This window comes from Gopherus evgoodei, chromosome 7 (assembly GCF_007399415.2).
Source record: "Gopherus evgoodei ecotype Sinaloan lineage chromosome 7, rGopEvg1_v1.p, whole genome shotgun sequence".
NCBI classification, from domain to species: Eukaryota; Metazoa; Chordata; order Testudines; family Testudinidae; genus Gopherus; species Gopherus evgoodei.
Window position 1 is genome coordinate 39483461 of NC_044328.1, and position 15829 is coordinate 39499289.

At 39.6% G+C, this 15829-nt stretch overlaps 1 protein-coding gene across 5 annotated transcripts in view; it reads right to left on the reverse strand.

Annotated features, from left to right (window-relative positions):
• PCDH15 (protocadherin related 15) overlaps positions 1-15829 on the reverse strand; it is a 1497017-nt gene that overhangs the window by 1368739 nt on the left and 112449 nt on the right. The window lies entirely within an intron of this gene.

Below are 15829 nucleotides of genomic sequence, written 5' to 3' on the forward strand. Positions count from 1 at the left end.
TTACAGGAGTAACTTTTAATAGCTAAGGTTTGCTAGAATTTTCAGAATAAACTCAAGGTGTTAAAAATAGTGTGTGTGGAGGGGGGGGAAGGAGGGGCTATGTAGAGATTGCATCCAGATTTCTCAAAGTGCTTTACAAATGGTAAGTCTATGTATCCCCATTTTACAGCTAGGAGATGCTAACATTCTTAGTTCCTCGTATAGAGCTTAGTCAAACAAATCTGGAGACTCAGTCAGTGGACTGGGTCAAGGAGAACAATCTTTGTCTTAGGATCAAGGGAAGAAAAAAGATGAAAGCCAAAAGCAGAACCCTAATCTTCAAGTACTTCCTAGACAGGAAAAAAAATAAGGTGTGATCCCAACAGGAGAACTGACATTCGTACATGACTGAGGTATGCAAGATCAAGAGACCTTGCTTAAACAGTGCTGAAAATGTTTCAAGACACTAGGGATAAGCTTTAAAACTATATGAAATGTTTTTCATGTATGTGTATGGGTATTCATATGATCAGCAATACAGGTGTGGTCTTTCAATTGATATTTCACTGTATTTTAATTATGAGTCTTGTCTTCATTTTGACAGGTCTTCAGCAAAAGACCATTACAACCAGGAGGCCAATGCAGAGGGCAGGAACAAAAGAGAAGCACCAATCTAAATAAGGCAAATCAATATTTTAGCACATGGGGTTTTTTTCCCCCTCATTAATCCACAGCTGTTGTGTTAAATGGTGCTTTTGATTACTGCTTCTTGAGGGCATAAAAACACCTATAAAAATGCCTGCTTCTTAAAAGCTGCAAAGGTTGAAGAGCAGAGAAATGCTGAGAGGACCCTGCTGCTTGCGGCAATTCTTTTTAAGCGAAAAGGTTTAGCAGATCATAGACTGCTGCAACTTCCTATTTACCGGGCTGTAATTGCCATCCTCCAGCAGTAGAAAGCATACATCTGGCTATCGCTGCCGAGAGAGAGAGAGAGAGAGAGCGCGCTTTTTTAAGATCACATTGCCACCAACATGGTTGGGCAAAGAGAGGGTTGTCACTATATGGTTCCCTATGGAGTGGGATAATCAAAAGCAATTCTTACTGTATGCTACTTTTAAAATTTTCAATACCTTCTCTTCTTTGAGGACATTACATTTTAAAAACAAAACTGAAATACTCTATGACGGATCTATAACAATTTCGATGAATGAGTGAAGAGTGAGAAATCCATTTAGCTGTGTCTTAATCTAGTTGTTACAATATTCTGTGAAGAAAGAAGACACAGCCCTGAGCATAGTGGTCTCATTAGGCATGTAACAGGAATGAAACAATGTGTATTGTTCAATATCCAAAACATGGATTTTCAAGAACTAATCACAAACGCAAACCCGTTCAGGTGTCTTTAAACAGATACCAATGTCAGTGCAATACATTCACATCATATGTGCATAATTTAAAGTTGTATGTGGTACCATGAATAACCACCAGTCCTGCCACTGAAGTATAAAATGAGACACTTCCTCATAATTTTGCATAGTTAAAATTTCAACTCAACAAAAACTGAACTGCTGCTAAAACTATGCTAAACCTGAGTTGTGCTCTGCTCACTGTGACATTAAGAACAAATAATAATAATAATAATAATAATAATAATTAGAAGGGGATGTATTTTATTATAAAATAAAAGCTAATATAATCTGTATATGTTCTGCCAAGTCTGAGAAGTTGAGTGGAGGCCCTTTGCTAAATGATGATTTTGGAGCTCACTTGTTAATGTATAGAAGCAATACTGTGACATGCCAAGCCACAAATCTGTACTGCACAGAATCCCTAACCCTCTCTCTCACAGCTAGAACCAATAGAACAAGATCAGAAGCACATTAAGCAAGCAGCTCACTCTGGCACTTGACACATCCTACCAGAAAACCAACCATTCACTCTTCAAAACTTCCCACTTACTTAACAGAAGAATTTACAGCTAATTGGAATATTTGACTCTCAAAAAATGTCATGTGTGTAGTCACTCATATGTGTTTTTAAGTAACCATGGAGAAAAAAAAAAAGAGACAAGAGTGCATGGTGCCTAATGGAGGTGGTGTTCCAATAGAGGCAGAGCAGAACTGAATACAATTCATTTGAGAATACTTTGGGTGAAATCACAAGATGGGAGTATTACAAGGTAGAATGTCCTCACCCTTGATTCCTTGCTACGAACACTTCTCATGCACATCAGTGGCAAGTTCAGCACAGAGTGTTTTATTTACAATGGGCTTTATAAATGTTTATTCCCCACAGCATAAGGCTTCTCCCCAAGCCACTACCTACTATTAAACATAAGACAGAAGGAAGAGTGATCTCTGGATTTCAGACAGATGAGATCTTTTGCTCTTCCTTCCTGCCTTCCCTACTTTTCTGCTGTCTCTTCCTGTCTCTCTTTTAACCATCCTCAGCTGAGAAGCTATATCCCCTTGCTGATTAGTAAAACACCTGGTACTTAATCAATTAAGTCATCACTTTGACTCATGGGGGGATGCTGACCAAATGCACATAGCCAGCCTTAGGGCTTATCCACCCTTAAAACACTGCAGTTGAATCATTTCAAGGAAAAAGGGAGGGCTTCTCTCATTGGCCTAGGTACTCAATCTCCCCAAGAGGCGGAAGCTAGGTTGACAGGAGAATTCTGCCATCCACCTAGAGCTGTCTACACCTGAGGTTAGGTTGGTTGAACTACATCATTCAGGAGTGTGGATTTCTCACGCCCCTGAGCAACATAATTACACCAAATCTAATCTCCTAATGTAGGCCAGGCCTTAGGCTACTCTCACTCTGCCACACAGAAGTCGTCTAATAAAGGCGATCTCTTTTAGAGGTGTCTCTCATTTCCATTTATATGAGGAGATAGTGTCTATTTAACATACCAGGTGTCACTGCACACACGTGGATACACACTCCTGATTAACCAAAGTCATTTCTCCCAACCAGACAAGCTGAAAAATTTGTTTTTAGGTTCAACTGCAGAAAGTCTTGAAACAAAAACCAATGTTCAGAAATGCAGTAAATTTTCTGTCATGATTGTGTTTTTGTTCAAATGCCCACTAAAAATTATCAGAGACTTGAGAGTACAGAGAAAAGAGAAAGTTGCTGTCAATTATCAAATAAAATAAGCACATCTGAGAGTGGGTAACAGTTCTTGGTGGTTGTGTACTTTTCTTGGGGCACGGGGGGAAGGAGGTGGTCAGAGTTCCACAGTCACCCAAATCCTGCCCCCTTGAAAAGGGAGTTTCATAAAGATCCTAGTACCGAACAGTTGAATTTAGCCCATGTGCAGTCTTTTCCTACTCAAAACAAAGATACAATGTTAAAATAAACATTAAACCTTACAGTTCAGAGTCTAGATGTTCAATGTAGTTTGAACTGTAATTTCTCAGATTTCAGTTTATATTAAATGATGGTCAGGTCAAAAATTCAATAGTTCTAGCTTGAAGATAAAAATGAATTTGGTATTCTACAACTAAACATATTCCTTTATTTTAGTGTAACTGCAGAAAAACAAGGACTTTTCTGAATAATATACCTCCAGTGGAACAATGCACAAAACCAATGGTTCCAACACGGATAGAAAACGGGGGAAAAAAAAAGTATGGGAAACTGCTCAACCTAGCATCATATCTATGGGATAATTTTCAATGTCAACAAGTTAAATCCAAATATATTCTTACATTAACTAAAATTACACAAAGGCAAATGCATAGGAATATTTGTATTCAAGAAGAATATCAATCATGAACCTGAGACAGGGTCAATAATTTATTTTAGATTCACAGTTCCACTCATAATAAATTGTTGGACTTCTGTGTCTATAGTATTGTTTCAGTACTCATCTATTCATAAGTACCATACTACTACAAATTCATTCCAGCAAGTTACCACCACTGAGTAACTAACGTAACATCAATGCAAAGGCAAAGGTTTTTTTGCCATTCTGCAGAACTGGAATAAGCTATGTTCTACATGCAGCAATACTACTTAAAAAAAAAACAGTTCAATTCCTCCTCTTATATATATATATATATATATATATATATATATATATATATACACACACACACACATATATACACACACACACACAATATGCACTGTACAGACTGTAAAATATCACTACAAAAAGTACTGTTTCTGTTAACAGCTCTAGTCTTTCAAAATAATTATCCTGTACATCAGTCTACCAGAACAATAAGCTCAGGCCACAGGTGGTAGAACAATCCGCCACGAATGCACAGAGGTCAGAAGTTAGATCTTGGACACAAACCATTGTTCTGTAATAATGCACAACAGTTTCATTGTTTAACTAGAAGGTTCCAGCAATATATAGCTGTCCCATGATCCATGAAAAGTGTTGTGGCATGTATGTGAACCCCTGGATTAAACAACTAGGAACAAATATTTGTGCTTATGTATACAAGAGTTTATAATCATGTTAGGGTACGTCTACACTACGGGATTATTCTGATTTTACAGAAACCAGTTTTGTAAAACAGATTGTATGAAGTCGAGTGCACGCGGCCACACTAAGCACATTAATTCAGTGGTGTGCCTCCACGGTCCGAGGCTAGCGTCGATTTCTGGAGCGTTGCACTGTGGGTAGCTATTCTGTAGCTATCCCATAGTTCCTGCAGTCTCCCCCGCCCCTTGGAATTCTGAGTTGAGATCCCAGTGCCTGATGGGGCAAAAATCATTGTCATGGGTGGTTCTGGGTAAATGTCATCACTCATTCCTTCCTCCGGGAAAACAACAGCCGACAATGATTTCGCGCCCTTTTTCCCTGGATTGCCCTGGCAGACGCCATAGCACGGCAACCATGGAACTCGTTTAGCTTTTTTTTTTTTTTTTTTGCTGTCACCGTATGTGTACTGGATGCCGCTAACAGAGGCATTACTGTAGCGCTACACAGCAGCATTTGTTTGCTTTTGCATGATAGCAGAAACAGTTATCAGTCGTTCTGTACCGTCTGCTGCCATTGTAAATTGGCAATAAGATGATGGTTATCGGTCGTTCTGTATGGTCTGCTGCTATCATGAGTGCCCCTGGCTGAGGTCGGCCGGGGGCGCAAAGGTAAAGCTGGGAATGACTCCCCGAGTCAATCCCTCCTTTATGGTTTCTAAAAATAGAGTCAGTCCTGCCTAGAATATGGGTCAAGTTTACTAGAGAACCAGTGTACCAGAGAGCACAGCTGCTCCATGTCAGATCCTGCAAAAATGATGAGCTGCATGCCATTCACGGGGGGTACCCCTGCAACAACCCCACCCGTTGATTCCCTCCTCCCCCAACCTTCCTGGGCTACCGTGGCAGTGTCATGAAGTTATAAAGAATGCAGGAATAAGAAACACTGACTTTTTAGTAAGATAAAATGAGAGGGAGGCAGCCTCCTGCTGCTATGACTGTCCAGGCAGGACATTAAGCGGTGCGGGGGAGAGGAGCCCAGCATCCCGCTGCTATGATAGTACAGGCAGTACAGAATCTTTTCTTTACCCAGGAAAGGGAGGGGGCTGATGGAGCTCAGCCCCCAGTTGCTATGATGAGGACAGTTACCAGCCGTTCTGTACCATCTACTGGGAATGACCAGGAATCATTTCTATTTTTACCCAGGCGCCCCGGGCCAGCCTCACCTGAGGCCAGCCAGGAGCACTCACAGGCTGATAGTGAAGACGGATAGCAGTCATATTGTACCGTCTGCCACCGGGAAGGGGAGAACAGCTGATACTGCTCTTCACTGCTGCAGCATTGCGTCTACCAGCAGCATTCAGTAGACATAGGGTGACATTGAAAAAAGTCAAGAAACGATTTCTTCCCCTTTTCTTTCACGTGGTGGGGGGAGGGAGTAAATTGATGAGCTATACCCTGAACCACGCTGGACAATGTGTTTGAACCTACAGGCATTGGGAGCTCAGCCAAGAATGCAAATACTTTTCGGAGACTGCTGTAGACTGTGGGATAGCTGGAGTCGTCAGTACCCCCTCCCTCCCTCCATGAGCGTCCATTTGATTCTTTGGCTTTCCGTTACGCTTGTCACACAGCACTGTGTAGCCTGGAGATTTTTTTCAAATGCTTTGGCATTTTGTTTTCTGTAACGGAGCTCTGATAGAACAGATTTGTCTCCCCATACAGCGATCAGATCCAGTATCTCCCGTACAGTCCATGCTGGAGCTCTTTTTGGATTTGGGACTGCATCGCCACCCGTGCTGATCAGAGCTCCACACTGGGCAAACAGGAAATGAAATTCAAAAGTTCGCGGGGTTTTTCCTGGCCACTGCATCCGAGTTCAGATTGCTGTCCAGAGTGGTCACAGTGGGACACTGTGGGATACCGCCATGACAACCTTTGTGGTCTAACTCATAATTTGTCACACTCTTGTTTGCACTGGGATTGATGGCTGGACAAGTGAACATGATGTCCAGTCCCTAGTCCACTGGACACTCATAGAATTCACAGACCCACTGCCCCCAAAGAAGCAGTATACACCTGCTTACCAGTTTCACCTCAGGATCACTGCTCTATTTAACACACAGGACTTAGATGCGTTTATAGTGAAAACAAACAAAATGTAGAGATTTAAATGATAGCAAGTAGAAATATTGGAAAGCAATGGCTACATGTAAAATAAAACCATGATGTACACCCTATAATTTAGATTTATTTAACTAGTTATTGTCATGTCCTATATAATGACGCTCACTGGTATTTTTCAGACAGGTGGGCTATTAAACAAGCCTCATTCTCAACTTGTCTCCTCAGTGTCTCACTCCTCACTCCAGATATACCCAAAATAGTCATTTGATCTTTATAAATCAACTGGACTCCTCCTGCTAGGTGCTCCTTTCTGGAGATTTTGAAATCTCTTCTCAATTTTGCAACCTTGATTAGTTGGTGGCTCCATATGCAAATAGACTTACATTGTAAGCCACATAGCAGAGCGATAAGCATCTCCACCCCCTTTCTGAACAGAACCTGTGTATCACCTTTTGGTGAACTGTCTTCACTTTAAGAACAGTTTTCAGTATAGATATGTAACTCTTTAAATATCATCCATCCATCCCTCTCACTTTGATCAGGAGTATCAGTGCATTACTGGCTGTTCGTGGAGACCTCACATGCCACGCTCTGATGTGCTATTATGCAGACATCAGACTTAAGACCTTTGTAAACCTCTATGCATGCCTTCTACCAGTTGGTACCAAGGGGTCCTCAGGTCACAGATACCTTTTAGGAAAGTAATTTGATAGCACTAATTGAGGGCTCAAAATCTGCTCTAAGAGTTACATGTACATACTCACCTAAAAGTGAAGTAATCCGGATGTGTTGGCACTAACCAGAGTTTCAGATTAGTTCTGTGCAATGGTTCTACCTTCATATAAAAAAAGCAGTGCATGCTCTTGTGCCAGAAGATCTTGATACTTCGGTGTGCTTTGACTGAAAGCAGAAAGACTTTATTTTATGCAACCACTACTTATACGTTCATGGGCCAAACAAAGACTCAATTCCAAACCCCCTCAAACGATAAATTCAGATTCAAGTCATCTGATAGAACCAAAACTGCAACTGTGCATTTTGATCAAATCTTGTAGGCAGACTAGGAAAGAACCTCTTTTCTGGTTATTAGTTCAAATGTGGCCAAAACCTTGAAACAGTCAGTCATTCTCGTAATATTTCAAACAAAACTAGATATCTCAAAAGCACATCTGATATTGTGATCAAGATGAAGGAAATCTTATAAAATCATATGATTTAGAGAGCTTTCCAGGACTTTATGATCCAAATATGAAAAGTAGTACTAATGGCTATCATGGGGATTTTGAGAGTTGCCTTGGAAGATTTAGAAGGTGTAGAAACCAAAAGGAAAGCTGTATGTAATTTTCCATCTACATCAAATTATACTTGAATCATTCTTAATTTTATTCTATATAAATCACTAAATTTAAAGGTAAGCAATAAAATGAATTATTCTACATTTGGTTATTTAGCATTTTTAGAATATCCTATGTGAGAATACACAACAGCATAGAAATGGTGGATAATGCATCTCCATATATACATCAAGCTAAAACACATTTCTGGAAGAAAGACAGATATAAATCTCCCCAGTTTATGTTTTAATCTCAAGCAAGTGTCTCTGAAGAAATGCATCTATGATAGATTACATAATTGTATTTACAGATTACTTCTCGTGTTTAAACTGCAGCAACAATGATATCTTTCAGTATTAGCAATAAAAATCTTAAAATATCACGCTTCTGGAAGTTTTCTAATACTCAGAACAAAATTGTTATTTTGAAGGGTCCCCATACGGACTACATGACACAACAAAATGATAATGGTACTTTTCTACTATGTTACAGCAATTTACCTTACAAGGTGGGTTAGAGGACAATCCTTATCCACCTTGGTAAGTGATGGGTTCTACTGGTTTTTGTATATTCTTACGGAATACATAAACAATGAGTACCTAGTCTATAAACTCTTCCAGCAAATACATTAATGGAAAGGAAAAAAAACTATTTAAGGTCAACTGCACCCAATAAAACAGAGCCAGATATTGAAGTCTAATGTGAGACCTTTGTCTTTCTTAATGTTTTACTTTTGGAGCCTCATTAGATCCTCTTTGTTTGGATTCCACTTCTTGAATCTTGATTAATCTCTGGAGAAAAATTAATATTGAAAGCACCCAGGCTCCTTTCCACAAATCACTAAGCTCTAATCTTGCTAGCTCACCATCACAATTCTTTTCCTTTTTTCCACAGTGCAAATTACCAAACTGAACAAATATCCTCAGAGGAAAAAAGAATGTGAATGAGCAGTTCCTTAGAAAGGAAAGGGTCTCAGTTCAAAGGATGTACTTTTAAAATATTTCCAATTTAATGTAGCTATGTACATCCACTTTCCTTGATAATATTCAAGATAGTAGACACTCCTCAACTTTGATCATCCTAAATCAGTTCAAAGTTAAACCTTGCTGGGCCACTAATTAATTAGAAAAGAGAGAACAAAAACAAACAATACCAGATAGGCAGAATGACTGTCCAGCAAGAACAAGGCCAGGTGTAAGATGTGCATTGCACTCGACTTTCTAACTGAAGCCACAACCTCATTAGTAGGTATTGAAAACCCCTTTTATAAGTGATGAATCTACATCATCATCATCATCATCATTTTGTATTACAGCAGCATGTAACAGCCCTAGTCATAGACCAGGGCCCCATTGTGCTAGGTGCCGTGCAGACAGAACAAAAAGACAGTCCCTGCTCCAAGGAGTTTACAATCTAGAGTCATCATGAACCCCTATTTTATTACCAGTCTGGCACAATTACATGACAACGCATTTTCTGAAACAAACATTCAATTATAAGTTGACAACAGAAAAAGACCATTTTAAAGGGCAAATCAAGACCACAAAACCAATCAACAGAAGATATCAGATTAAATTAAGACATTCACTTTCTTAGCACAGCCATTGCCTCTCACTAGTGTAGTGGTGCAATGGATTATCACGTTTTTTGTCTTAAAGCAAACTCCTCTTTTCCACAAAACAAAAAAAGAATTTAAAAAAAAAAAATCGATCAGCTCTTCATCAAAGTTGTACAAAAGTTTTGAAAGAACTGAGACACAAGCTTAGTGTCTTCAGCTCTCTTGTCCCAGGCTCCTTACCCTACCAGTCTAATTCTTCCCTCCTTAGCTCCTCATCCCATCTCCATTCCCACCACCACCTCCTACCGGTTCCAGTGCTTAATTTGTAAAGAAAGAGGTGGCAGGGTTAGGCAATTTTTTTCAAACTTTCATAACTCATGCAGCAAGCCCAGAGGTGTCAGAGATATGAACTGCCAAGCCTATAAGTGCCAGGGCTGAGTCTAGCAAGCCCCGGCACAAATTAAACATTGACTGGCTTTCTTGTCTTTCCCCATCCACCCAGCTCTCATATCCAACTCCAACACTTGCCAGCAAGACCTAGTCTCTTCCACCTCCCCTACTTGTATCTTGTCAGGCTCCTTGTCACAATCCAGTCTACCCTAAGAAAGCCTAGATCCAGCTCTTTGACCTTCCTCCTTCACACTGCCTGGGTACCAGCAGAAGGTGGGGGGAAGAGGGCACTGGGAGCACAGGAGAGAGGCTCCCTTCTTTCAGTTCCCATATTTGGCCATAACAGAGAAAGTCTGGCTTTGTCCCTCTAGCATGCTCAGTCACTCTGTGGGGATGGTGCATGCACAGTTTGGTCAGCAGTAAGAGATGTCAGAGGCTTGAGCATGTCTAGACAGGATGGAATCTCCAGAGATTTTAGCTGTTAAATTCTAGTAAGTCTGTACTATGAACTATGTTACAACTTTACCAAATCTGGGTATATTTTCATGGGCACGACAAAAGGCACATCTCCGACACTAAGGTCACTCTTTGGCAAATCATACAACTGTAGGACTGAAAGGGACTTCAGCAGGACATCTAATCCAGCTCCCTGCACCCAAGGTATAACTAGACCATTCCTGACAGGTGTTTATAACACCTGTTCTTAAACACCTCCAAAGATAGCGATTCACAATCTCGTTAGGCAATTTGTTCCAGTGCTGACCATTAGTATTTCTCCTTCCTGATGTCCAACATAAACCTCCCTTGCTACAATTTAAGCCCATTGCTTCTTGTCCTATCCTTAGAGGTATCTTCCCACATAGGTCATGATTTCTAGACCTTCAATTAGTTTTGATGCTCTCCTCTGGACTCTTTCTAATTTGTCCACATCTGTCCTAACTGATGGTACCCAGAACTGGACACAATTGAGGCCTTATCAGTACAGAAGAGAGAGGAAGAATTACTTCTTCTCCTGTCTTGGTCACAACATGCCTACTAATACATCTCAGCATAATGTTTGCTTTTTTTGCAACAGTGTTATACTGTTGACTCATTTAGCTGGTGATCCATTATAACCTCAGGTCCTTTTCCACAATATTCCCTTCCTACATAGTCATTTCCCATTTTGTATGTGTGCAACTGATTGTTCCATCTGAAGTGGAGTACCTTGAATTGGTGCTTACCCAATTTCAGCCTGTTTGTCAAGATCATTTTGAATTTGAATCCTATTCTCCAAAGCACTTGCAACCTGTCTCATCTTGGTATTGTCCACAAATTTTATAAGCGTACAGTACTCTTTATGCCATTATCTAAATCATTTATGAAGGTATTAAACAGAACTGGACCCAAGACCAATCCCTGCAGGATCCCACAGTTTTCCAGCATTTATGCACCCCACCTTACAGTAGTTCCATCTAGGTTGTATTTCCCCAGGTTTTTTTTTTTTTATTAGAAGGTCATGCAAGACAGTATCAAAAGCCCTACTAAATTCAAGATGTACCACATGTACCACTTTCCCTTACCCCATCTATAAGGCTTGTTACTCTGTCAAGGAAACCTATTAGGTTGGTTTGACATAATTTGTTCTTGACAAATCCATGCTGACTATTTCTTATCACCATATTATCCGCTAGATGTATGCAACTTGATTATTTGTCCGGTTATTGAAGCTAAAGCTGACTGATCTATAATTCCCCAAGTTTTCCTTATTCCCACCGAGGCACGGTGACAAGCACTTAATATACCTTTGAAAAACTTCCAACTTCCTCATATTGTTTTTCCCTGTTAGACTTGCTTCCCATGGAATCTTACCTACCAACTCCCTGAGTTTGCTAAAGTCTTTCTTCTTGAAATATATTATCTTTATTGTGCTGTTTTCCGTCCTACCACTCCCTAGAATTATGAATTCTATCATTCCATGATCACTTTCACTCAAGCTGCCTTCCACTTTCAAGTTCTCCACTAGTTCCTCCCTACGTGTTAAAAATCAAATCTAGAACAGACTCTCCTCTAGTAGCTTTCTCCACCTTCTGAAATAAAAAATTGCCTTCAATGCATTTCAAGAACTTGTTGGATAATCTGTGCCCTGCTGTACTATTTTCCCCTACAGATGTCTGGATAGTTCCCCATCACCACCAAGTCCTGGGATTTGGATGATTTTGTTTTAAAAAAACAACACAAAAAAAATAAAATAAAATAAAACACACACACTTCATCCATCTCTTTTTCCTACTTAGGTGGTCTGTAGGGGACCCCATCATGACATCACCCTTAGGTATTTTAGGCCTTTTATACTTAGACTTGTCAAAAATTTCTGGGTGTCTTATTTCCATCTCAACCTCAGTGCAAATGTATACATTTTGATATACAAGGCAACACCTCCTCCCCCCACGCCCACCCCCGGTCCCCATCAAGTTAGGGTTGCCAGATGTCCAGTTTTCAACCCAATACCCAATCAAAAAGGGACCTTCCCCAGCCTGCTGAAAATGAGCATGTGGATGAGCGTTGGGGAGAGCAAGAAACAAAAAGAGGGGGGAATGGAGTGAGCGAGGCGGGGCCTCAGAGAAGGGGCAGGGCAAGGGTTTTAATTTTGTTTGGTCAGAAAGTTGGCAACCTGTGCTCTGCCTAGAAATCTGTACCCTTCTATACCAGTATTCCAGCCATGTGTATTATCCCAAGTCTCTGTGATGCCAACTATATCATAGTTGTATTTATTCACTAGCATTTCTAGTTCTTCCTGTTTATTCCTCATACTTCTTGCATTAGCATGCAGACATCTATGATACTGATTTGATTTCCCCTCCTATGTTCCCTCTTGTCTCTCCATTGTACCTGTTATAACGGCCCATGCCGCCCCCAGATTCTGAATTATGTCAGGTCCCTACACCAAAAAATGGGATACTAGATCGTTCCAAAGCAACAGTCATCAGATATTTTTAAACATAGAAAAATATATTTTCCCTAGTCTTGTTCTCAGAAACAGCTGAACCATTTTGGCTGACATTTTTGAGAACTATTCAGCCTGAAGCAGACACTTCGCATGGAAATTTTCAGCCTGAACGGTTAAATTTTGGCAAAGTTGTAAACAACTGAAAACACGGTCTTATAATGGGAAGCGTCAGACAGCATTCATGACAGGCAGTGCTACCAGCCCCACCTATAAAAAATAGCTAGATTTTGCTCTTAGGGTACACTAATGTAAATCTTTAGTAACTGCATTGACTTCAGTATAATTATTCCAATCAGAATTTTACATAAAGAATCTACACTGGCTCCCAGCCATCAGAACTGGCTCCCAGCAACAGTGTTCCAATAGATATACACTGTCAAACTTCTCTGCTACTAATTGCCCCCAAAACCTCCTTTAAGGAGGGTTACCCAGCACACAGAAAATCAATACATCCTTTATCTTCATTTACTGTCTACAGTACTGCCCACTGGGGGCAAGGGAGACAAGACAACGGGACAGATCCTCAGCAGGTGTAAACTGACTGTGGGTGATACTAGCACTTGCTGTGTGTTCTGGCAACTTCAGTGTCACTAAGGCTATTTACACCATCCAGAGAACTGACTCAGCGTGCTTATCCCCAGCCTTGACCACTTCCCACAAGAACCAGAGCCCTGGAACCATGATAGCAGATACATCCAATCATTAGAAGCAGATGACTCCTGTTGGACGGGCAAGCATGATGCACAGAAGGGTCCTTTCTCCTCAGATGGATCTAGGAAAAATATCTTGCCCAGTACCTTCGTTGAGAAATATTTAGTCTGGTTTTAAAATACACATGATCTTAAGTGTCCCAAGCTCTGAGACAATGAACAATCAAAAGTGTTAAATCCCATTACTCATCTGCTTCCATGCCACTGCTTCCAAAGCAGCATCTTTGATTCATATAAAGCAGTTACCAGAGAAAAGTATGCCATCTTAAAGCTAGAGAATGCATAAACACAACTACCACTAAGTTTACAGCCAAAGCATCATTCAACACTAATCACTGCTGAATTAGCATTTTTGCATACAAGCTCTTCATCTAACCTCCTCAAGCTTTATGAAAGCTTTTTTTTTTAAGCTCAGCTATGTTGAATTATTAACAGTTAAGTATGCCACGATTATTTCCCCCAATAAATTTCATGCTAATAAGTATAAAATATAGAATGCTTTAGTAGCAGCAAAATGAATTATATATACCTTTAAGGTTCTCTTTTTTTTTTTTTTGGAATTTCCCTGTAATCAGTTATTTTTAATTTAACAGAAAGTTACGATTATAGGTCTTTGAGAAATAAGCATTTCCACTATTACCACCATTTTCCAGGTTTTATAAAGAAAATGATAAAAACTGTCAGTGGGAAACTGATCAATCAGGAAACCTTTGGGCCAGATAGAATCTCACTTACCTACTGGTGTAAATCTGAGTAACTACACTCACTCCATCTGACTGTTTAACTTAAGAAATAAGAGTACATGTGAAATGGATGTCTACTCATTTCCCCACTGCACCTTGACTTTAAGTTTTGAAATACTTTCACACCAAAATTTGAACCCAGGATATCTAGTCATTTCAGACACAAATTTCTCTAGGATTTGTTTCAAGTTTGCTTGTAGTTTTCTGATATTTATGGATCAGAAAATCCATAGTTAATTTGTAGGGCTAAAACAGTTTGGTTTGCCAAACTAGCCAGTTTTACTCCAGTCTTATTCTTAAAGCTGAAATTTGCTTCAAGTTCATTTTTCTTATTTTCAGATTTTGGAGCTTATAAGTTGAATGCCAAATGACAGACTAGAACAAGTATAAAGGATATTTTAAAGTTCCAAATAAACATATCCATACAAGTTTACTAGTACTCTACTCCTGGCGTTATGACCTACTCCTGGTGACCTATGAACCTCTGTCTTAACTAGCCAAATACGCAAAATTATGTATGGCTGCTGAAGTGTGAGGATAAGAATTCAAACATCCCCTTTTGTGAAACCACCAAGTTATTTTCCTTTCCTCCCCACCAAATAAAAATAAAGCATTGAGAAAGGATCAGGCTGATATTTTCTAGATGATTCACCACACCCTCACTCAAAGCCTACTGAAGTTAACAGAAAAACATCTGTTGAGATCAGGCCCCTGAGAGACTTGAAAGATCTACCCCTAAGTCTGAAAGTCTTATTCTTTTAGAAATGCATACATTAATTTCTCTCTTATCCATGTTCTTTGTAGCCATTGCTCGGATAAAGCATACAGGAGTCACACATGTTGTCTGCCACATACAATCAACTCTTTGAACCATCTCAGAACCAAATTCCTTTTCAAATCTGTTGCTAAATATCTACTTACCTTATTCTCACAAAGATGAAATTAATGAGACTGCTTACATGAACAGCATTTGGCCCAGAACCTATACCAAGTTGGAATGGAGGCTTCCAGTCATTCAAATACAATGTATTGGGCCATATCAGCACCTCTCTTTCAAAGAGACAGGTTTGGTTTAGGATTTTTTTTGTGGGGTTTGGCTTTTTTCTTATTTTACAATTATTTTGAAAGGCAAAGAAATAGTCACAAAAACCCAAGATCTAATCTCAATTAAAAGGTTACAATGGTTACAATTATATTTTTAAGAAAAGCATAATGGTACAATGTACTCTTTAAACACCAAGTTTTGCATAGCAGAAGAACAATTTGACCAACTGTAATCCAATTCCACAGACAACTATTTTAAACACTTGTTAGGCTACATATTCCCTCTTTAAAATTACCTAAACAATTAGTGAACTTCAGCCACCATACCTTCCAGAGGGTAGCATAAGTGGGGTTCTCAGTATCAACAGCATAGGATTGAGGCTGTGTACAAATGCAGATCCCTCTAATCAGGGAGGAACATCTTTCAGGTTATATTTTAATACAGATCCAAAATTTGCCCAAAAAATAAAAATATAATGGAGTTAAAACCCTCATGTATATAACTATGTATA